Genomic DNA, 24,501 nt, shown 5'->3' with positions numbered 1-24,501 from the left:
TTTGGTTACTCAGTCATCTGTTTGGTCTCTTCAGGGTTTGATTGAATTGCTCCTTGCAGCCCATAACCAGGGCTGGGAGTGCCACTGGCGAGATGCTTTTGTGGCAAAGGCTGAAAGAAGCTTACCTAAGCTCAAACTCTTCCTGGTAAAGTATTGGAAGGTGTCAGAATCCATCTTCTTAAGACTGATGGAAGCATCTGGTGATGCTGTTTGGCTGCTTACTTATGGCTTCCCACCTGGGAGTTGCGCCCTTTCAGGAATCTGGTCCCTGCTGTGCAGAAAGGCAGGGTAAGGAATTGCAAGGCTGTGTTATAAGGTGAGCCAGGCCATACAGCTGGACAAGATAACAGTATTTGTGCTGGCAGCAATCAGCTCCCCTTAAAACATTTTTTAGTCTTGTAGTGAAGATACAAAAACACTGATGAGTTTCTGAAGAGTTTGGTTTGTACAGCTGCAACAACTCTAACTGGCTTTGACTGTTAATTAGGCTGATTTTTTTTCTCCAAATAGTCCCATATTATTTCACTCATTTCCTTTCCTCCATTTCCTATACTAGGCATCTTAACAAATCCCTTGAATAATCTAACAAAGATATTTATCTGGTTTGTTCCAGAAAGGATGTTTTCCTCTGCTATAGTTCTTAATACTGTTCTTGGATGCTGTAATATTTGAACTTGCCCTCCTTGCAACAAATTATCAGAATAGTGGTTCATCTCACAAGAACGTGGGACATTTTAATAATCTTTAGAATCCTACTTAGATAGATGTCTCAAAATTGAGGGTAATGGATCAAGGGTTCCTGCTGGATTCTTGCTGCTTCTTGATGCTACTTTAAATGTCACAATCTTATTGCCATCTCTCATTTCTAAAAATCAGAACTAAGTCTGATAGGCCAGTGATCTCCTATCTCTTTTAGCTTTTTTCTTCTTTCTGCTTTAGCTACTTGTCTGTCTCGGTAAGTTTAGCTTTGAAGACTTTGCCTGTATGTGTTCTCCTTCCCCAAAAGACTCCTAAATTAAGAGTTACTTAAGAGAGATACTTTGTGCATTGAACCTCAGTTTATTGTTTTCACTCAAAAGCTGTATTTCTCACACTTCTGATTCTGACATGTTTCTCCTTGTGTACCATCTGCATGGATGGGAAAAAAAAAAAAAAAAGAAAAAAAAAAAAGAAATTCAGCCACTTTTCAAGACCTTTATACAGCACTGAGGCAGAACTTGTTTTGAATGGAACAGCAGCTTAGGGGTCATGAGTGTCTGACACTAATATCCTGTGGAATCTGGATGTGTTGTATCCTGAACTTCCCTTCCTAGGATTAGAGCTAGGGTTTTGTGGTAGGGGTGAGGGCCAGAGTTAGTTAGTGTTAGGATAAATATTTGGATTAGGGATTAGGTTTAGAATTAGGGTTGAGTTGGTGTTAGGGTTGGGAGTAAGGTGTTAGGGTTAGGGATTAGGTTTAAGTTTAGGGTTAGTTTCAAGGTCAGGATCAGTGTTAGGATCAGAATCTGTGTTAGGGTCTGGGTCTGGGTTTGAGTTATGGTTATAGTCAGGGTTACTGCTGAGTTAGGATTTAGAGTTAGGATTTTGTCTTCCTATCATTTAGCAGCAAAAATTGTCATTTGCTTTAAATTCAGGTTGCTGCGGGTTTGGGGGACAGCTCACACTGTAGGCAGTAAACGTGCTCTTATTCTGGGTAGCAAGGGCTGTGAAATTTCTGTGTAATAGCATATCCTGTGAGCAAGTCAATCAGGAAGTTTGCTTCTAAATCCTTGTCCAGCTCAGACCAAGGAATGTTTGGGCATAAAGGTTGAGTAAAAGATGCCAGTCAAGCATGTGTAGACAGTATGGTGGTCATGGTTTGCTATCCAGTGCTCATTTAGACTTATTAATACAAGATATTAAGAAAATGACTGGAAAAAATAAACTCTTATGAATTTACTTCTTGAAAAAAGGAAGGGAGACCCCAGTGGTTCTGTTTGGCATGTCTGCCTTTTTTGTTCATTCTTGCCCCTTGGATTTTATCACTCCACTTATGCTGATGGTGCAGAAAGTAGTGGTGTATATATCTGTGATCAAAATATCACAGAGGGATAATCTAAATGCTTTAAAACAAGTGGCAAATTACCTGCACTTCATTTGGTATTGATTGCAAAAACATTAATCATGTTGAATTCTTTTGCTATTATGCATTTGGATGTAAGAGATACTTCCATCTTAAGCACTGAAAAGTTCTAAGGATAAATAATCTAAATACCACCCTGATTGTGTCTCAGAGCTCTGTACTCAAAACACAAGTACACAGCAAAGAAGGAAGAATGAGCTTTAATTTATTGGTTTTTAGCAGAACGGCCAAAATTGTTTTTGCTGTCAGACTAAGCTGTTCATCCGCTCTGCTGATACACAGGCTGAACACTATTTTCCTTTCCTGGAGTCTGTTTTTGTTGTAATGGGATGCACTTTCATGTAGATGACAGGAGAGAGGTGTTAAAATGTTATACATGACCGTGCAGCATGCTCGTATTTCCCCCTGTTAGCCAAGAACAACTAATTGGCAAAGCTGTTTTGGCAGAAGTTTCTTACTCAGAAGTCATTTCAAACAAAAGGAATGGAGTAACACAGCCCACTTACATCACAGGGCCTTTCTAGTGAATCAAGAACATTCCTTTACGCTCAGAATAATCATCCCTTTCCTGAAAAGCATGGGATTCTGAGGATGGTATCCAAACTGCAATGTATATGCAAGGTAGATGCTTGCCCACCGGGGAGCAAATCCCTGAGTGGCTCATTCCTAAAACTCATGCTGGTTTATCTCCAAGTGGAATGAAGTTTAGCTCTGCTGAAACATGAAAATGCAAAAGATACCTAACTCCAGTTCTCAGTGGGCAAGTGCATGAGAGGACAGGCCTGTGCAGCAGTTTTCCCTGGGTCCTGTTGCTAGGTCTCTGCAATAGTTAAAAATGCTATTTTTTAACCATCAAGAAACAGAAGCAGTGCTGTTTTTAAGAGCAAAAATTCTTCAGAACTGTAGAAATTCAACCTTAAACCTGTTCTTTGACTGGCTTGCATGTGCCAGGCAGCACACTGGGTCTGTGTGGACTGACAGGATACCAGATCTATGTGCTTTCCATCCTGTCACACCTCTGTTACTGCTGCTTTTGTCTGTAACACATCGTAATAGCAAAGATCACCATCAGGCGTAAGCCATAGCTTGAAATTCTTGAAAAACTGATGTGGGATATCCCAAGGGAAGATATTTTTATGTCAGCAGTTGAAGCACTTCCAGCAGCAAACCACTATAAGAAGTGCGTGGGCCAAGTGTAGCTTTAGCTTTATTGCTTCATCCATAATCTCAAGGAGAAAGTGCGTTAGGCTCTCTCTTATGTGATTTCTGACTTGTTGCTCTGTTTTTCTTCTCAAGTTTTGAATAAAACAGCTCTCAAACTTGTCACCAACACTATTAAGCACATTTAATTTACAAATAGTGTCCAGACAATCTGTTTATTAGCAGTCAGACTCCAGTAAACTCAGCAACTAATTAATTTAATGCTTAACTTCGGCAACAGCAATGGGTGATACAGTTCGGGCAGGACGAAGGTCAATTAATGTGGACATGCCAATGGCTGTAAATGCTCTGACATAGCTAGTTTAGATAATTTTGGCTGTTGCACTGCTTTAGGCATGCCTAAGCAATTATTATATCTTCTTTTGGCTCATATACTTGGCAGTGTGAAGTGTTATTTTAACTAGCGATGCTGAAACACACTTGGGTTATGGAGTTTTGTACATAAACTTTCTGACTCTTGATCCAAATTTGCTATCAATTTGCTGTTGAGGCATATATATGCATAGTGCAAGCATTGGGAAGTGGTGCTGTGAATCACATGGCTGTTTACTGCATTAGCCTTTCCTCAGGCACTCAGCAGGTGGAGAAGAAAGATAAACTTGGTATTTTGTGGCTACAGTTGAAAAAATATCATGTATGAACTGAAAAACCCCAAAATTTTCCTATTTTTCTGCTGTTTCTGAAGGTGCTTCCATACTTTGTAGCTCATTGGGGTTTCTAGTGGGCTGCTTGCTGTTTCCCACATTCTGAGAGAGCAAGTGAGACAGAGCACAGGTGTGCCAATCTGTGTGTTGTGAAGATATTCCTCATTTTCTCTTGAGAGCATGTGTCCATGGATTTGATTGGGTTTTCTTAGGGTAGTAATGGGAACCAGCAGGCATAAAAGTAGCTGTCTACAAATCTGCTCTCTGTCACCTCACCTGCTTAGGTATTATCACCTCATCTCCTGGGACTTGAGTACAAGGGAGGTGTCTGACCTCTTCATCAAGCTCTTGTGAATCTGCCTTTGCAAATAACTAAACATAGATGTTAGCTCAAAGTCTCTCACTTAGGAAATTGACATTATAAGGCATGTTTGAACTCTGCATTCCCAGATATATTGATCCTGTGGGATGTTCAGGGTGAACTTCCTGACATGTGGTACAGAAAAGAAACCACAGAGAAGATAGAAGACCTTATACTGGGTTTCTTAGTACATTGGAGGAAAATAAGCGGCACAAAGAACTATTTGGGAAAATAAATTTAATTTACTGACAATCAGTAACAAAGCAGTAGAATAACAAGAAATAAAACCAAAACTTCCAGCATGCATAAAGCACCACTTCCACCATGCATTTCCATCACTCCCTCTTCTTGCCAGGCTCAACCTCTCTCCTCACCCAGCAGGCAGCACAGCAGGATGAGGAATGGGTGTTGTGGTCTTCTCACAACAATTCATCTCTGTTGATCCTTTCTCTCCATGCTGTTCCTCTACTTCAGAGTGAGATCCCTCACACAGGAGACAGTCCCTCATGGCTGAAGGCCATTGAGGGAACCTGAAGGTGCACAAGTCCACGGGACCTCCTGAGACATCTGGTCAAGGAAGTGGCTAAGCCACTATCCATCATATTTGAGAAGACATGTCAGTCTGATGAAGGTCCCATTGACTGGAAAAGAGAAAATATGCTATTAATGCTGTGAGGGAGACATTGCAGAGTGCAGTCATTTTTTATAGATGCTATCGGATTTAAGTCAGGCAGAGATGTAATGAATATTTTAAATACAGAGAAAGCTTACCAGAAAATTCAGCAAAGAGAGGCAGGGCCAAAAGAACCAGATTGAGATGATTCAGTCCTCATAGCAATATGTTTATTTTTGGAGATAAGTAAGCTGTCACTTCAGTTTTGGTTAGAAACATTCACTTTATTTGATAAACAAGTCATCATTCATAGCCAATAAATCTCAAAAATACTTCTGTATGAAAACTAGAGTTTTCCGTAGAAAATTGAGATGCATTATGAAAAGCAATTTCTTGTTGGTAATAAACCTATTTTGACTGAATTTTTATTAGAAAAAAAAATAGGATAAAGTTCCTCATTGCCTTTGTGCCAAAGGTGGAAAACCTGAATGTTAGAAAAGCCAAAAAAAGGGGAAAAGGATGCAGAGGATGATGAAGGAAACTCAATGGAAGTAGGAAGAATGTGTCAAATTGAGAAAGAACCTTCCTTTCTTCTGTATTTTGCCTCATTCTGACATACATTTCACTTTTAGAATAGAAGATCTGAGCCATAACTTCCTTATGATATGTATGATATGAAATAAAAATTCAGCTCAATTCAGAGAAAAAGTCAAACTTTCCAATGGGAACGTTTTTCTGGTTTAAGTCTCCTGTTAGCTGCCGGCATTTATGGAAGAAACTTGAAGCACCCAAGTTGATTGCACATTGTGACTGTAAGTAAATTGCAAAGAGCCTGAGCAATCCATGTAGAGAGTACATGGTAAAAAAAAATGTCTTTGGACATAGATAATGGAAGCAAACTTGCTCTCATGAGCAATTATCCTGATGATCAATTTCTTCTAGACATAGAAGATTCATTTGGGAATCATATTTATGTCCAGATTGGCTTGTTTGTTTGTTTTGTCAGAAAAGGTTCATCTGTTCCTTACAGCTTTAGAGGTAGTGTAAGGCAACAGATTTTTTCAGCCCACACTGATTCCCTGGGTGAAGAGAGAGTTTGTAATTTTTATGGTTGTTTGTGTCTTCCTATTCAATGCCTATGTTAGGTTGTTCAGGTTTCAAAAACAAATTATATTTTCAGTGTTTTCTGTTTTCCATGGGATCTGTCACCTGCTAATGATCCTTGCCTAAGGACTCACAATCAGTCAGAACTTGGTCTAACCACAACACTTCAAGGTGTGCAGTTTCCAAGAGCCCACAAAAAGACCTGTGGTCTGTCTCATACATATGTGTATGTATACACATATATACACAGATCCTTTTTTGGGTTTTTTTTGTATATCCACTAACCTCCATTAAGTGAACATGTGGTTAGAGAGGCTTGCTGAAATGGAAACTCGCCTACATAACAACTGGTTCCTGGTGGAGCAACCTACTCATGCTGGATATTGGTCTTGAATGAGTAGTGAGAACAGTCCAAGAAGCACAATGAACTCTTCACTTCACCATTAGATTTCCAGAGTTGTGGAAGTTCTCTGAGATTGCTGCATTTTGCATGCTTGCCAGTGTAGTGCACAAGCTAAACATACACTGCTGGGCTTAGCTGTTAAATTTAGTGCAAAGATGAGATCAGAAGAGTGGACCTTGGACCCAGATCTGAACAGGGCTTTTAAAGCAATTGAGAAATGAAGAATTGTAACTGGGATCTGTCAATTGGGTTATTTTTCCTGCTAATGAGATGAAAGGCAGTCAGAGTGCAGAATGGCAACAGACATATTTGAAGTCAGTATCTTGGAGGTAATACTAGTTCTTTTCCCCAAAAGATGCCATTTCTATTATCTAGGCCCCCAAAGATGTAGCAGTTCTTTTGGAGGCCTTCCTCCCAGGCAGAACTTCCAAGCAATTTTTAAACCTAAAAACACAAATGTATCTGTTTGTAAAAAAGACACTTTTCTCTCTCAAGCTGTAATGTTTTATTCTTTATTGAGAAATAGTTTTATTGACCAATTTTCACACAAGAAACACCAATAAGTAGATGAAGCCTTTGAGAACTGCATGACATTAAAAGTTGGATCAGGCTTTTATATGTTTTCCAGGTTATGAGAAACACCCACATTCAAACTGGGGAGCCAACCTCAGGCACACTGAAAGCTGGAGATTTTAAAGGGTCTGTTTATGTTGCAGAGCAAATTCCATCAAAGTAGGATTTGGTGTATTTTTTATTGATGAGTCAGCAAAAGAAACTCCAGTCAAGAACTACAATGGGAAAAAGAGAAGGTACATGATTAATGAAGTTTCTTGACTTTGATGAAGCAGAGGGAACAATCTCACAACAAAGACACTGTCTCACACACAACCTCTGACACTACAGCAATATTGCTATGCTTCTTGAGCTTCCCAGCAGCTGGGGGTTGATTTCAAGGCACAGCACATCAATGCTTAAAACCTGAAATTCAGAAGGCCAGGAGACCAGAGTGCTGGGACTGGATTAAGCCACTTTCCTCTCCTGCTACTGCTCTGGGGCAGGAGAGATGTCCCAAGCTGTCTATGTACCTATGACTGTGGCCTTCCAATGGCTCATGTACTTAAACATCTTGAAGACTGATGCTTTCTTGTAGTGAGAGGGCAAATAGCTATAAAATACCTTCATAGTTTCGTAAAAAAATCTTCTTTCAGCTTTCTTCAGGTGCCTTATCTTGCTCTTAATTTACTGTTGATGGTGAAGGACATAGCAGTGTGATATTTTAATTATTTATTTATTTAACTTTCTGCCAAGCAGGCTGTGGTTATCTGGAATACATTTCCCCCTATGACAGCCACTTTTAATTTATTTGAGTGAGTGATCCCTGCTTTCTGACACTTTTGCTGTTTGATTGAGGAGGCAATGTAATTAGCCATGGTAGAGCCAGAATACTAGATATTTTTTTTTTTTTTTTTTTTTTTACAAAGCTCAGGATTGCTAAATACTGGAATGTCACAAAAATATTTTTGCTATATATTTCTGTAGTACAACAGCCTAGCTTGTGTTACAGGACAGAAGAAAACCCTAATTTTTAATCATTCTATTTCAGAAAGTTTGACCAACAAAGTCTGAAAGAAAAGATGTGTTATTCTATTCAGTGTTTTACAGCTGGAAGAGTAAAATAGACAGAATTCCTGAACACAAGTTCATAAGTGGATAGGAATAAGGTGTAATTACCTTTACCCTCATAATCTCCTGATGGGATTTCTCACTTCAGGCTACAACACTGCTCTTGCCCTGACAGAAAGGTACCTACAGCTACTGCTCAGAAACTTGCCTCTGCCATGGGGATGAAAAAATGCACTTTGTTGTAAAAGCAAGAAACTTTTTAGGACAAGAACATTTTAGGGTCTGATTAATCTGGGTAAAGATTGAAGTAAGGTGAAGATGTTGAAAGGGACTGATCCATTTCAGTGAATATGCAAGACAATATTGCTGAAGTTGATGAAGACAGCTTTATATTTAAAGAGATCAGGATTCAGAGCACCTTTTGTGACTTATTAGGCAAAGAAAATTATTTCAGCCCATTAAAAAATTACGTTTCACACAAAATGGAAAATCTGATTACTGCACCTCAAGGTGGCTAGCTTCTAAAATTATACAATTCATGAATATATGAAATATTTAATTTCATACATAAATATCTGTTAATAGAAATTCATTACTGCATGCAATAAAAGTCATTTATTGCACATAGAGGACCAAATGTTAAATATGAGATGAAATAAAAATGTGAGCATTTTCATTGCTTGTTTGTAAGTGATTTGCTTATCTGTTGAAGATTTTTGTTGCTGTATAAACAACATAGATCAAACTCAGTGATAAGATAAATTCTCACTATATTTTCAGTGCCTCTCAAATGGTAATAAAAGAAGTCCTTGTTCATGGAGAAGATCACCTGTAAGTGCAATTGCAACTCCAGTGCACCTGGAGTGCAAGAAGTTAATGAAATAAAATATATGCTTGACCTGTGCTTCCATCATAATGAATTTTCACGCTACTGGACTATGAGAATAAGTACATTATCTGCAGCTTTTGCAACTGTCCCAGATAAACAGTACTCTCATATGTTTATTTTTGATGCACTGATCCTCTGGTCTGACAAACATGTATTTGATATGCCAGGATTTGAGTTGAGCTTATCTTTCAGCCAGCTCCTGTGACTTGCACTGGATTTACTAGCTTTGTTATTGTGCATCACCTCATCTCCCAGCCTTCCTCTGCAGTGTGGAAACTTCCTCTGTGTCCATGCAGCCAGGCCATTCACTGTCCTCATCTTGGCAAGCTGCAGCTTCTGGTTGTTTTCTCCTCCTGGTTTGAGCTTCTGGTGCACCTGCTTGACAGCAGAGCACGGCAAACTAAAAAAGCCCTAGACTCAGAATAAACATTACTTAACAACAATCCAAGCACCAGTTTGTTACCAGTATTTTTCTCATAACAAAGACAAAACACTAAGAAAACCAACTCCATTCTGGCTGAAAAGGTATCTAGGTGAAAGTTCCCAGCTTACAGCCTGAGGCTTCAGCAAATCCAGCTAGTTGTGGTAATCAATTAAAGTAAAGAAAATAGCAGATGAAATCCCATGGTGTTATAACTCTGTGCAACTCATTCTGTTTAAAACATACTTATTTAGGTTGAAAAGCTGATATCTCTCAACAGTAGATGGAAATGTGCAGGAATAAGGTAGTTTTCTTTGAAATAGTTTAAGCTAGGTAATGCTGGTTAATGTGTCCTGTGCAATGTTGAGAGGAGTTGGTAGAAGCAGCATGTCCAGCTGTATTTAATTAGCCATGTTATTTGGAATTCTTCTGTGCTAGTGTCATTCCTTACTGTGTCTAACAAAACAATTGGAGGTGGAAACAGATACAGTGGTCTAACAAAAACAGACTTACCGGCTGAAGCTACTTGGCATTCAAGGAAATAGCTCATTTTTGGGGGAAACAGGATTACAAGATGTCTGACTGCTCAGGGAAAATGGATTTACTGGGGGGTCCATCCTCTTCTGAAGCAGACAACACAGAAAGGCTTTGAATGCTGTTAGTCATTAATAATGTAAGTGATAAGAAAGGATGATTAGGGTAGTGATAAGAAAGGGTGATTGGGGTGGATGGCAAAAATTGGTAATTAACAGCTACTCTTAAGTTTGAGGACAGAAACCACTTAAATTGCAGAGGTACTTATCCAATGCTCTGCTGCCCAAAGCCTTGGAGGTCCCCTTTATAATGAAATCCATAAAAAGAAATAGTTTCTGAGTGTCTTTTACTTAAGAAAGCTGAAAAACCACTGCCGATTTGGATGGTATTTGAGTAATTGTCCAGGTTCATCATTAGCCTCTGCAATCTAGAATAGATAAATTATTTGCATTATTGGCTGGTGGCAATTATATCCTGAATCTTACTTAATTAAAGTCTCTCTGAAAATGTCATAACATACTTCCAGTCAGTGTCTTCCGAGGACAGCTTTGTCCGTACTTACAAGCTGTTATTTGAGGAGTTGCATGAAGTTCTTTTGTGAGAGACACACCAAGTATCACAGAATGTTAATAACCTCTGTTAAAATTATGATGTATAATTGAAAGTTAGCAGCAAAAACACCCTGAGAAGCACCAGAAAGATTTTTGCAAGTTCTAGGTATAAAACAAATGAGACCAAAATCACATTTTTCTGAGGTGTGTTGTGTTCTGTGGTGATGCCACTTTCAAAGGCAACTTGAACAAATTACTTAAGCAAACTTTTTGACATGATTTAAATATAAAACCTCAGCTATGAGGTTTTTTCCCTAAGAATGTTTAATTATTGTCCTGATATATAACTTAAGAGGGTTACATCCTATAAAAAAGCTGTCATGGCAGAGAGTCATTCTGTTTCCATGATCTGCTTTGTTGCAGCTGAGCCCAGAACGCGTGGATGGCAGATTTTCCCATGGGAAGTAGCTTGCAATGATTCTCATCCATGCTTAAAGCAATCAATGCTTGAGATGGGTGGTCATACTGAAAGTCCTATAAATATTGCTTTCCACATTTCTTGCCTCCTCAGAGCATCACTGAGCTTCAAACCATAGACAAGTTCTGAGGCTAGTTTTCAAGGAAAAGCTTCCCCGCTGTCTGTTTATTAATTGCTAGTCTGAATCCTTAATGCAGTGAAGGGATAACATGTATTGATTATTGCCTCCTGGCAGGGATGGGGCTATTTGGGATTCACCTTGGGATAATAACAAATTTGGGTGCCAGATAACAAGAAAATCTGGTGGGAGGTGCACTTGTGGGACTGAAGGCAGAGACAGCTGATATATTTTTCTTGAAGGTGATTAGGGACTTATTAACCCACAGATACTGTGGTGCTCATGAGGGCTGGCAGCAAATACTCCATGTATTTCAAGATACTCTGTTGTTTTTCTGGGAATGGCCAGGTACAGTGTGGCAGAGAATGTTAAACCGACTCCTTTGAAGCATTTAAACAATGTATGGTTTAATTGCAGTAAATGTCCATTCTAGATACCTTGCAGAATAGCCATCCAATTCTTTCAAGAAGTGATTCTTCACAGACAGTGGTGATATAAGACCTGTTTTCCCATTCTGATAAAATGGAAATTAAAATTGTTACCCCTCTACAGAAGTATCATGGTTTCCTGAAAGAAATGTTATCAAAATTTTCAATTAAATGTCACATTACTACAAATGGTGGAAAGGCATATTGAGGCAATCAAGAAATTTAATGTGTGTTATTGGAAAAAAACTAGCCTACAATATAATACAAACTCCTTATTAGTCTATATAAATTTATTGTGAGCAGTGATTTTACAGAATATTATTTCAGGCTCTAAAGTAAATATTACACTGAAACTTAAGGGGTTTATTATAAATAATGTGAGGAAGAGGATTTGATTAAACCTGGAGTGAAGTGAGATAGGAAATCACTTTCCCACCTGGAGTGAGTGTCTGCTGGAGGGAACCAGCAACTGCCAAAACACTGTGGAAGATCTCTCCCTGGAGTGCCAGAAGCTCAGGGATTAGCATGGTTACCCACTTGCCTTGCAGGAGACTCAATTTCAAACCATGTTTTGACAGGCTTGTCAGATGGAAAAAGACCAGAGATGGCAGAAGCTAGCTTTCAAACCTCAGTTTTCCTTTTTTTCCCCCTCTTTATTTATTTGTTTGTTTTGTTTTTTCAAGGGGTGAAACACTAAGACACCTTATTTCCTGTTTCCCTCCTTTTGAATCCATTCATAGTTCTGTCCTGTTTAAGTGAACTAATAGCCTTAGGGAGGGGATTTATTTTAAACTACATTACTAAAGAACTCACATCAGCAACTGGGCTATAAACCTGCTTGTTCAAACATGACGTTGAGTGAATCAAGAACCCACTGACAGGGTCAGCGAGGGAGGATATGGCCATGCTGATCTTTCTGACGATTTAATGCAACCATGACCACCAGGCAGAGAGGGTAATTGATGTCTGGCCTTAAAATCTGAGGGATTTTAATCACAAATTTGATCTTAGAGGATTAAGTAATTGAGAAAAAAATGATAGACCTTCTGCTATCAAAGGACTCAACATAGATCTGTCTGTTTAACTGCTTTAGGAAGTGTGCAGACGTACAAAACTAGAAATCCACATGGTTTCAGGTTGTTCAATTCACTGGACACTAAGTTTAGGACTTAGAATTTGAATCTCAGAGACACTGAGAGGACTCAAAATACTGGTAAATGCAGCAAGGATCCCCAGTACAGTAAGTGTCACTGGGATGATGCAAACTTTTGAAAAGAGGTTGCTTTATAAGAGGTACCATTTCTGCCATGTAAAATAACTGCAAAAGGCACAGAGGAAGAAACAAGGCTCTGACTACTGATACTGACCATGGAAATGCAAACCCACTGGCCTTCTGGAGATGGATTTCATCCCTTTCTTTGCCCTTGGGTTTGTCTACTTTCATCTGGGATGACTTTCAGAGCAGGACATCTGAAAGGACTGTCCCAGCAGAATTGGAAAGGTTTATACTTGCACAGTGGTTTGCATTACAGGGATAAAACTATGCATACCATTATGGTTTCATGTCAGCTAAAAGTCCTCTGATCTAATGCCATTCTTCTCTCTGAATCTGAAAATTATGATCTTTGTCATGTCTTGTTAGAGAGCATGAAATTGTATTTGCAGATACTTATGCACAGTATAATAGCACTCTGTTAGTAAAATGTAATGCAATACAGATTCCCTCTCACACCCTCCCTTTGCTGTGAAATGGACTCAGCAAATGTTCAAGAGCAAAAAGAATCTCAGGCCATTTCACTTTCACTTGTCTGCTTCTTAAACTTGGAAAACAACAGCCATGTATGATTTTATTAACACCGTGTCGATACCATCTATGAGAGGCTTTTCCTATATTCATGCCTAATGTTATCCAACATGTAAAATAAAGCTCAGTGAGGGATGACCAAATTCACCTCTTCCTTGCAACCAGCTGCCCTGCAGTGTCTAGCACATCCCAAGTGTGAGAATGTCAACTACCACAAAAGAGAAGTACTGTGTAAATGGCATGAAGCTGAGTTGGGGGAGGTTTAAATTGGTATCAGGAAAAAGGTTTTCCACTTTAAGAGCTAAAAGACAAGCATTGTGCATTAATGGGTTTAGACCATACTTTTTGTGTCTACAGTGAGAGTGAAGAGAAACCCAAATTTTATTTCACTTTTATTATTTGTGCCTGTTTGCTGTTATTTGCTATCTCTTCCTTTTTTGCATCACATATCACAGCACAAGTGTGGTGGCATTCACTTACTTCCACTTCCCTGATTCAGGGCTTCCTTCATTGCAGGCTTTGGAGCCATGCTGGCAACTCAGGCTGTGTGTACTGACACAGTTACATTGCAGATAAATAGTACCACGCATTTCTAGATGTACACAGTAGCCATAATGACCTCATGCCTGAGTTTGTCCTAGAATTTGCATGTGAGATTCAACTACAATTTAGAGAGACTTTTTGCTCTCTCTCCCTTCCTACTTCAAAGAGATGTGTCTCCACAAAGAATGAACAATCCTTTGAAGTAGCTTATTGAATTCTCAAGTACATTACACTTCTGAAGAAGAAGGAAGGACATTGAAAAAGGTCACAGCAAAATAATACAATCTATCACAGAATCATCAATCTTATCAGAAACTTGCAAATTCTACTCTGGTGGTTAAACATTTGTTCCAAAATTAGCAAATAATGTTTCAGGATTGCTCCAAAATTAGATAATAATGCTTCAAGATTGAACCCTTCAACATTCAGTCTGTGTCTGAATTGTTCAGCAATCATTGTTCAATATTTTGGTTCCTTGCTTTGTAGTTTGTTGTTTTTCTTTTCTCCAAGAGGAAGATCTAAAGCATCCTTCTTTTTCAAAGGTAAAAATCTTCACACAATACATGGAAGGAATGGAAACTGAAGCCCTTTGCTCAATTGTTAAATGTGTAAAATTAATAAAAGATGAAGTGTTTGCTTGCCTGAGCTTCACATAATTACTGCCTATGTTGTTTCACTTATGGCAGTGCTTAGAGGATTTAAACTTGTTTTTATTAGAAATTGTGGCATTAGTTATCAATTATGTCAGGTATCAGGGGTTTGGGTTGGAGTTCACGCTTTGGGTGGAGTTGCAATGAGATTTTATTATTCATGTCTGAGTTTCTGTTTGACTGTCACGTAGCAAAAGTGTCATATGAAGCACTGAAATTAATATGGGCTTTGGAGCTTCTCCTGAGCCTGGGTTGCCATGTCCCCCCAATCTCTTGCAGACCCAGGTACATTTTTTTCTTACAGATGATATATGATAATTTGAGCAAGAAATAAAGACATTTACTTTAGGACTGTCTCAACTCCTTATTCCCAAAATAACTTTGGAAAACAACCTGTATCTGTCTCATTTATGTTGGTCTAAATCAAGGGATGCGATGTTAAAACAGCTGAAATCTGAATCTGGCCCTTGGCATGGGGAAAAATGTTGTGGCTTTCTCATGAGTTTTGCAAGGTGTTACAGAGAGTGACCTTCAGAGCACAACCTGACCTTTTTCCTTGAGAAATGTTTATGCAGCATATGATTATATACAAAATTATAGCTACAATGGAATTGTGCACAGAGCTATTCGTTTGGTTGAATGCCTGGTAGGCAACAATAAATCTAGCTGACATTATGAGACCCTGATAATAGTCCCTGTTGATGGGTTGCAACAAAAACGTTTAGAGGCTTCTTCATTAGTAAAAAGTCAGTTAACAAATAAAGCTAAGTAAACTTGATACTAGATTCTGTTTGGCTCAGATAGTTGTTTGTGCTGTGTGCTGCCCACTGTGTCTATTCATTAAAAAGGGAGAGAAAACAGGGTTCAAAGCCTATTTTACAAGCCAGTGCTTACTGCTGTGGGAGTATCCATATATCTGTGAGCAAAACAACTTTCTCTGAAAGGGTCTGTTGACTCATTTCTTTCATCAGTGAGAATAACAACTGTACACTTCATTTGCACAAGAAGTTTCACATTTTAAGACTCTTTGATGAAAACACATTATACTTCTCTGTAGAATGGCTCTGGATGTTGATTGTCTGTTGTCTTGAAGAATTACATTATTTTCCAGGATGGGCAAAAACTTGGTGTACAGATTTGCTCAGGACCTACACAATATGGAGGAGTATTTCTGTAATAATTTCTACAGCTGGGACTTTTTATATTTGCTTCAGTTTTTCATTGCAGTTCTCTGCTTTGCTCAGTCAGTGCTGTGAAGCAGCTAGGGCATTAGAGATGTAACAGGAATTAATTTTTTTTTCCTTTTTATCTTTTCTCCAGTTGTCCCCCTTTGCCCCACCTTTATATCAATGCTTGTGCAATTATTTCAGTTAGTGCATATCCTGCAGAGAAGCAATTGCTGTTTCATCAAGTAAAACTCCGTAGTACTGTTGTTTGTGAAAGCATCTGCCATCCCTTGATATCAGAACTGAACTCCTTCTGTTAGGGAGCTACGAAGAAGCAAACCTTCTCACGCCTAGGAGTGCAAAAAGAACTAGAATTGCCACAGCAAATGTCTGTGGAGTCTGCATCCTTGGATAGAGCCCAGAGCCATCTGAGCAGTCCTGAATTTGTATGGCTCCATATTGTCATGCTTGAGTAGGGGGTTGAACCTCCAGAGGTCTGTTGCAACCTTAACCACTGAGATTCTGTGATAACCTAACTTTGGGTCAGAATGGAGAAGGATTGGGGATCACTGTTGGAATTACAATTAGGAGAGACAGGAAGAAAATGTTAGATATATTTATGAAAAATATATATTCATATACTCAGGTTCAGTTAAATCTATATACACTTTTTTTCTTCTTTTTTTATTCATAGCATCTTAGAATCACCAATATCCCACACTGAGATAAATGAGTAAAATAGTTTAGCAGCATAATTTACCATGCTTCTAGGTTTAAATATCTGAATGGTTATTTTGTCAGTGGTCTCAGTGATATTAGATGACCAAGTGCAACTTTGGAAGTCTGAAACCTGAAGAGTTTTGGATTTACTTTTGAAGGTGTAGGTTCTAGAATTCTTGAAATGATGCTTCCTCAAATACATGTCCTACCTTCAACTGAGGAGATGTTTTTAACCTAGTAATTACTACAAAGACAGCTAAAAGCATTACAGAAAAAAAAATCCCCAATATTCTTTTCTATTCTCTGTGGATCGCTAAGAAAATAAGGGGCCATGCCCTCATTCCAGCATCTCTTTTGTTGTTGGCAAAACTGTATACACCACTGACTGGAAAATACTGCAGGAAACAAAATGGATGATGCCCCTGCAAAATGGTGGGTTTGTTACATTTGGTTTTATTCCTCCAGTTTTGTTACATTTGGTTTTATTCCTCCAGTAATAAAATGGACAGGTGGTCACAAAAGTGGTTGTTTGAGCTGCCATCTGAATTTATGTGGAATAAAAGTTGGGCATCAGTTGTATCAGCTTTTAGTTTTCTGTCTAGAAGAGCACATTTAAAATTATTCACTGCTGTGGGGAAAGAAAAATACCTAGTTGGTCCTCATTGCAGTTTTTCACATTTCTGTGCAACTAAGGCAAAGTAATCACAGTAAATCACAGACTGAAGTGTTACTTTGATATCTTTGAGTCTTCTTTGGGAGCAGTCACAGAGTCAAATGCCAAGCCCAGCCTTGATTGACACAATATGCTGACTGGCAATGTCATAGAGTCTCATTCCATTTGTTAGATTTGCTCTGATGCAAGTGAAGATACCTGAGTCTAAAAATAAAAATATGGCTCTGCCATAGCCTCCAGCTTTCTCAGTTCACTTCAGTGAGACACAGAATGTGAAGTTTTTAGTTGCAGAAGGTCAGACCAGGTCCCCCTCGTTATTCTCTTAGCATGATAACATGGCATGGCATGTTGCCAAAACACGAAGTGAGATGTCTGCCTTTTTCTGTCACAAGCCTTATAAAAGCCTTATGAAGAAAACTTTCTGTATGTATCCCTCTCCATCTTTTATTCTTTGGAAACATTGCCTCCTTCAGCAAAGCAATGGATTTTAGATGAAAACATCTGATTGGACTGTGGATGTATGATAATATACTTTATATACATGTGTATGAATGTATGAGTGCATACATGTGAATTTATGTACTGTCATTTAAAATAACTTAATGTTTCCTGGTCTTCATTTTTCTCTTGTCTATCAGTGCTACAGACTGCAGTGTGCTAAAGGCTGTAGAGTGATGGATATGTAAAGGAGACCAAGCTTCTTCTTTCTTCTTTTTACATCTTAGCATAATTTCCTTAGATAAACTCTGAAATGAAAGGAGGTGTCTTGTCAATGGATTATTCTATATTTAGTTGAGGCCCAGACAGCTCTGTTAACAACTTAGGGGAAGTGTCATGAAAATAAGACAAGGAATAAAAAGTTTCTCTAAAGTGGCTTGGCTGGTTGAGGTTTTAAAGAGATCTGGAGCTGCTGGGAACTACTTAGGTACTGCTAGTGATGGGTTTAGGGACACAGCATCTGTTCCATCCTCACAGTCCCAGCCTACCCAGTCCCAGCCCCCTCTGTGCCTCGTACTGCTGGGTTTTGTAATGCTCAAACCTATCAAGGTGATCTTCTGCTTCTGCCCTTTGAGGAAGCTGAATATTTAACTCAACCCTTCCACTGAACCTGACTACCAGCTCTGTGTCAGTGCAGGACACCTTTTTAATCAATCTGTTTTTCTCACTGAGAAGCATTCCCTATTAAGTTTACAGGATGACAAGAAAAACAGATTTATTACCAAAGTTAATGTTGTAATTTCTGCAGAGTAAAAGCACTATGGCTAATGCTATGATGAGGTATCACTCAAAGCATTACTAATTATAACTGCTGCAAATTTATAAATATCTAAAAAATATCATTAAGTATGTGAATCATGAAGAGCTAGCTTAATTGTGTCTTGTCTTGTTATCAGACAGAGACAGCTCTTTGACTAATACTTAAAACTCCTTACCCATGAAAAACATCAGGATTTCATTACTTAACTCAAATAATTCAGTGCTGATGCAGTATAGATACTGTGGTTCCTTCCTCTCCTTCCTCTGCTCTGCAAATGTGAGCCTTGTTTTTATACATTAATGTACAGATTAGCTTCTATTTCACACAAACTCCCTGAAATCTTTCATGCCTCAGCTCCCAGCAGTATCCTTTGCCTAATTTTGTTTCATTCACATGAGAGGCTGTGGATGTGGCTTGCAAACACCCTTCAAATGTGTGTTTTGATCTCAGTAGGATTTCAAAAAGAGGCATAGATGCAAATGTGATACCAAGATTGTAATTTGCCTGAGTACTGTTCGAGGTTACTTTAAAATTTGCCCATGGGCTTTGGGATTTATTCACTGTATAACCTGCATTGTTCATAAGCTCCTCGGAGCCAGCCAGGAAGTAGATTGCATGATCATTTACACAGCAAGTACAAAAAGAAATTTTAGATCTTTTCTGTGTACAGCAGGAGCTATTTGGTGATAAGCAGAGTCCAATAAAGAGTTTGGTTTAAGGTTGTATGTTTAAATCTGAAATTTTAATGAATTTTGTTCCTTTTTTCCTCTTTTTCCCTTCTTTTTTTTTTTTTCTTTTAAACTCTTTATTATATTTAAATATACTTTCCAATGTCTTTGAATATCTGCTCTGAGATTAGGATATGTCCTTATTATGATTATTCTTCATTAAAAAAACCCCAGAAAGATATGTGAAGGACAGGCTGGGGCTGCAGCTACACACTCTGAATTTACTGTGCATGCCGATTCACAGTTACAATGTATTTCTTGAAATGCACTTGTCTCAATGTCAACTGAGGCATTACCACCAAGACTGCAACTAAATCCAGCCACCATGGAAAATCTTGGTCAATACATTTTAGAATTATGGAGCAAAAGCTGCTCTGCTGTCTTGGGGCTGCTCTCGTGGAGGCTGAGCAGTCCTTTTAGATGGGACCCTTCCTTAGAATCACTTCTGCCACCTAACCCGGAGCAAGTCAGTGTGAAGATTCATGGTGATTTAAATAGGAGGCATGAAAGGTCTCTCCTACAAATCAGCTTTACTGCTCCCCTGTTTATGAACTTCCCACCGTGTATTGCCCTTGTGGTAAACAGACTCCTAAAAGAATCTGATGTTGGCAAATAAATCACATAAAGACATTATCTGATGGCATATTACAGTCTGTTCTTTAAGCCTGGAAACACCACACTTTATGTAGCTTATTTGAAAACTTCAGAAGGTTTTAAGATCCAGTGTCTTCTCTAGCTGCTCATAATTCTGAATATTCATTGGTGGTGACACCTTCCGTGATGTCACTGGCAGGAATTGAAGATGGGAAAAAAGAAAAAAACCAGACAAGTTTCCTGTATAGACATCGTATTCCACACACAGAGAGTTTTGAATAAAATGTGCCCTGTGGTCTGAGAAGGGAGAAAGGCTTCACACATCTAAATATTATTTGTTTATTTGCACTAATGCCTGTATCATAAAGCATGGAGAAATGGAACTCATAGTCTCAAAAAGCTTATGCTAAATGATCACTTAGCATCTTTTTCCAACCATTTAAACACAACCATTATTTCAAAGAAATGAGAATGATTATGTAACGCGTAGATTCAATTCACAGTAACTTAATTGGTAACCATCTTTCATACATATTGTGCCTGATAAGAAGTGCTGACAGATTTTTTGCTTTACTTGCTACAATATAGTTGCAATTTTGCAATTTATAAATATTTAAATTTTGATTAATTTTTTTAAAGTGACGGTAATCAGTATTATTTTTAATAATTCCTATGGAAAAAAGAGAAGATATCTCAGGCAGGACGTTTGGTATCAATAAGAAATCCGGACAAAGCCTTTGACTGTAAGCTGAAGATTTTGGTCTTCTTCCTAACAAAGCTTTTAGTGCTGCTGACTTTAGTAGCAGAACTTCCTTTCCCCCTTCTTTTGCCCCAAGCCTGATGGTTTTCCATGTAAGCACAGCAAAACAGGCTCTGAGAAACTCCAAGCCAAAGAAATACTCCCAGGCAAAGAAATACATTTGAGCATGCCACACCCCCAGCCTCTCTGGGAAGGAAAAGATTTCAGGGCTTGGCAGTCTTGTGAATGTCCAGCCTTCCTGCCTATATTGAGAGAATATCTGTTCTTCCCAGACAGCAGTTTGGATTTTGCTACAGATGCTCCTTGAAAGTAAAAAAATGGGAGAAGCATATTTTAGAAACCCCAAGTATCCTATCAAAACATTTATAAGGATTTGAAACTTGAGGGCCTGAAAGCATTGCATGCATAGTAAAAAAAAAATGTAACTGGCTAACTGTAAGCATTATTTTTAGATACTGATATAGCAGAGTAAGCAGGCATGATGCTTAAGCACATGAAAAGTTAAGTTTTTATGAAGAAAACTTTGAAAATTAATTTGCACACTACAAGTCTTCACTTTTTCAATATAAAAATATGATTACATTCACACTACTTGTGATCTGATCCAGAATATAGAATTTAAGCCTCAAAGACTTCTAAGTCTAAATATCTTCAAAGAGCCTTAGAACTCAAAATTTCCACCTACCTCTAAGATCCAAGTTATTGTTATTCTCCAAATTTCTAAGTCTGAAACAACTGTATCCTTTCTTCTTTGTCATATGTATTCTCATTGATGGCACAGAAGAATTGAAAGGCCTCTAAAGAAGTTGCTTGTGTGGGTTGCTGCACTCCTTTTCCAGGCTGATGAATCTAGTTCTTAAGCTGTTCCTGCTGCTAAAGCCTTTGCTCATCTTGTCACCATCTTGACCCCTCTTTGCGTTGCTCATGTCTTTTAGAAAAGATTAGAACTCTGTGCAGTGCTGCAGATTCAGATGCTGCACACATTTAATGCCATAATCTGCTTTTTGCTCCTTTCCTAACAATTCTGAACTTCTTTCCTAACAATTCTGAACTTCTTTTTTGCCTTCTGAGTGTCGCTGAACACTGGACTTATATTTTCATGCAGTTTTTACCTTATGACTCCTTCCTAAGGCGTACCAGTCAGCTCAGAAGCTGCCTTTGTACACTTATACCAGGATTGTTTTTTCTTGTTTCACTTTACACTGAATGCTAACTGCAATTTCAGTGCCCTGACACTCAGTGTCATTCCCCCACTCATTCACTCCTCAGTATATAATTTGATTTACAGGTTACTGGCTGTACTTATCAGAATTGGATGTTGATTGCAGCGTGCATTCCTTAAGTACAGGCTGTGTACCTCTATATGGAGTCGGGAGCTTTCATCTGTGTCAGGCTTGAAAGTGCAGCTGAGTTGTTTTCCTTCTCATAGTTTTGGATATGATGCTCCCTAGGAGGATCTGGACACCGAGTGATCTGAGCAGATCTTCTTTTGCCTTTCATTTCTTTACTCCTTTTTTGGTGACCTTTCATAAGCACTGAATTTGTGGAGAGAATATGGGTTAAGTTTGGAAAAGGCAGAGTAGATGTTCCAACACATTACTCTGGACCTCAGATTTAGATGTAACTTAGAGAGGATTAGAGCTCTGAATTAGAGCTACCCTTAGGGGTTTGCCACAGTCATCCATTTCCAGCTTATTTTGCACTCTCATGTTTCTTTGCTTCTTGTCATCTCAAATTGCAAATTGCAATAGATGGGCTGAAACTTCCACAGTGGGTGTGTCTGTGGTGAATTTTTTGTCGCAACAATAACTTTCCTTACCAAATTATTTTTTAAGACCAACTTTCAAATTACATTTTTACTTTAAAAATATCTAGTTGGAGGCCTGTCACTAATGCTGTCCCCCAGAGCTCAGTACTAGACACAGTGTTGTTTAACTTAATAAAATACTTGGATAAAAGGGAAGATTCCTCCTCAGCAAGCTCCTGATGATACAAAACTAGGAGGAGGGGCTGATTCCCAAGAGGGATGTGCAGCCCTTCAGCAGGATCTCAACAGGATGGAGAGATGGGCAAAGAACTGTCTAAAACAACTCAGCAAAGGTAAGTGCAGGGGGCTGTTCCTGGGGAAGAACAACCCCAGGCACCAGCACAGGCTGGAACTGACCTACTGGAAAGCAACTCTGTGGAGAGGACCTGGGGGTCCTGGTGGAAAACAAGCTATTGTCATTATCTGCTTCTGGTTGTCTGAAAAATTATGGAAACTTTTGCATGAATTTTCATAATTTGCTACACTTCCACAAGGAATAATATTCCCAGTGCTGATTCAAGCAACAGTGTCTAGATATAATTATGATAATTTCCTCTGGGATTACCGGCATCCTCAGAACATGTGGATTTATTTAAAGCTCTCAATAAAATAATTTCTGTCAGTGGAAAAAAATAGTTGATATTCATCTGTGTTTGTCTTCCCTATTTCTGTCAGTGTATTCCTTTCTCAGTCCTGTGTCTTTATAAAGAAAATTTGTTTAGATGAACACACTTTCTTTTCATAGCCAAGACCTGTAGCAACATGAAGACATCCAAACCCAAAGATTTATACTTTAGGAAAGAAACCTAATGAATACCAATTCAAGGAATGAATCTAAAAGTGCTAATGAAGATGCCTATCTAAGGATCACTCTAATGGGAAGACTTGTGGGCTCTGATCTGACTGTGACAAGGTCAAAGTAGTATCTCAGAATACTTACATTGTCAGAAATATGTTTGCTGTTTTATACTGAGCTAAAGGCAGAAGTCAGATGCTCTACTTGAGCAAGACACTTAATCCAAGGTATGTTGGCTTGCAGACAGGAAACTGAACCCAGGAAGACATTCTTCTTCTTCATAGAATTGCTTCTAACCAGCTTTGTGTGTCTTGGTTTTACTATTATAAATTGTCCACACACCATTTTTTAATATTATTCAGCTACAATTCATTAAAAATATGTCTGTACATACATAAGTGTGTATAATGGCAGAAGGCAAAGAGAAGGTCTGGTGAAACAATTGATATTTTTCTCTTTATTGCTCTGCTTTCTAGCCCTCTCATCAGCTTTGCTGGCCTCTGGATGCATTCAGGGACCTTCACACTCTTCTTACATGGTAGGACCTAGAAATGCACCCAGGGTGAGGCTCTCTCAACACTGGGATATTCACTCTTTTGATGGGCTGCTTGTGCTGTGTTTGATGCACCCCAGGATGGGGTTTGCCTTTTTGGCTGCTGGTGCATTGCTGCCTCACTCTGCCAACCAATATTTCCAGACTGCCTCCTGCAGGGTTCCTCTCCAGCCACTCCTCTCCCCATTTACACTTCTGCCTGGCCTTGCTTTGTCCTGGACACAGAACCTGGCACCTGGACTTGCTAAATTTCATGCCATTAATCAAGCCAGTACAAGAAGGCTCAATTTTACTTTACTTTAGGTGGTCAGTGGATTTAATGATTCAGGTTTGGGGTTTTGGTATTGTGGGTTTCTTTTGAAATTTTAATTTTTTTTTTCTAAATAAAAGCGTGTTGTTTCAGATTCTTATACAAGCCTAAATATTTCTACAGATGCCTCAGCACACAGTACTCACCCGTTTTATACCAGCCACTGCAAACAGCTTGAATTTGCTTATTCCAAGCCAGCCACACTACAGGGAGGCAGGAGAGAGGAGCAGAAAGCAGCCAGACATTTTTGGCAACTGGACCTCAGCACTGGCCACACTGGACACATGAGCAAGTCTGGTTTTTAGCATGTTCTTACTGCCTGTCTCCAGCCAAGGGCAGATATCTGCCAAGCCACTGACAACAAGAGTAGCCAGGAGCTCATCCCATTTCCCATTTCCCTGTGGGGATGACAAAGGCAGGCTGGCAGGTTGGTGTTGTGACATGGTAACTCCTGTGGCACTGCAGATATGAGGATCATAGATCCTGAATATCTCACTGGTGTCCTAACTAAGTCCAGGCCTGATATATAGACTGGAAAGCTAAGACATGCAGAGCATCAGTAGAATCTCTTCTGTGACATTCTAGGAAAGTTTTTGGGATTTTCTAATCCAAAAACATTCCCTGGAAAA

This window comes from Onychostruthus taczanowskii, unplaced genomic scaffold (genome assembly GCF_017590055.1).
Source record: "Onychostruthus taczanowskii isolate IOZ18803 unplaced genomic scaffold, ASM1759005v1 scaffold38, whole genome shotgun sequence".
Classification (NCBI taxonomy): Eukaryota; Metazoa; Chordata; class Aves; order Passeriformes; family Passeridae; genus Onychostruthus; species Onychostruthus taczanowskii.
The sequence above is the reverse complement of the archived record's forward strand: the minus strand, read 5'-3'. Positions refer to the sequence as shown.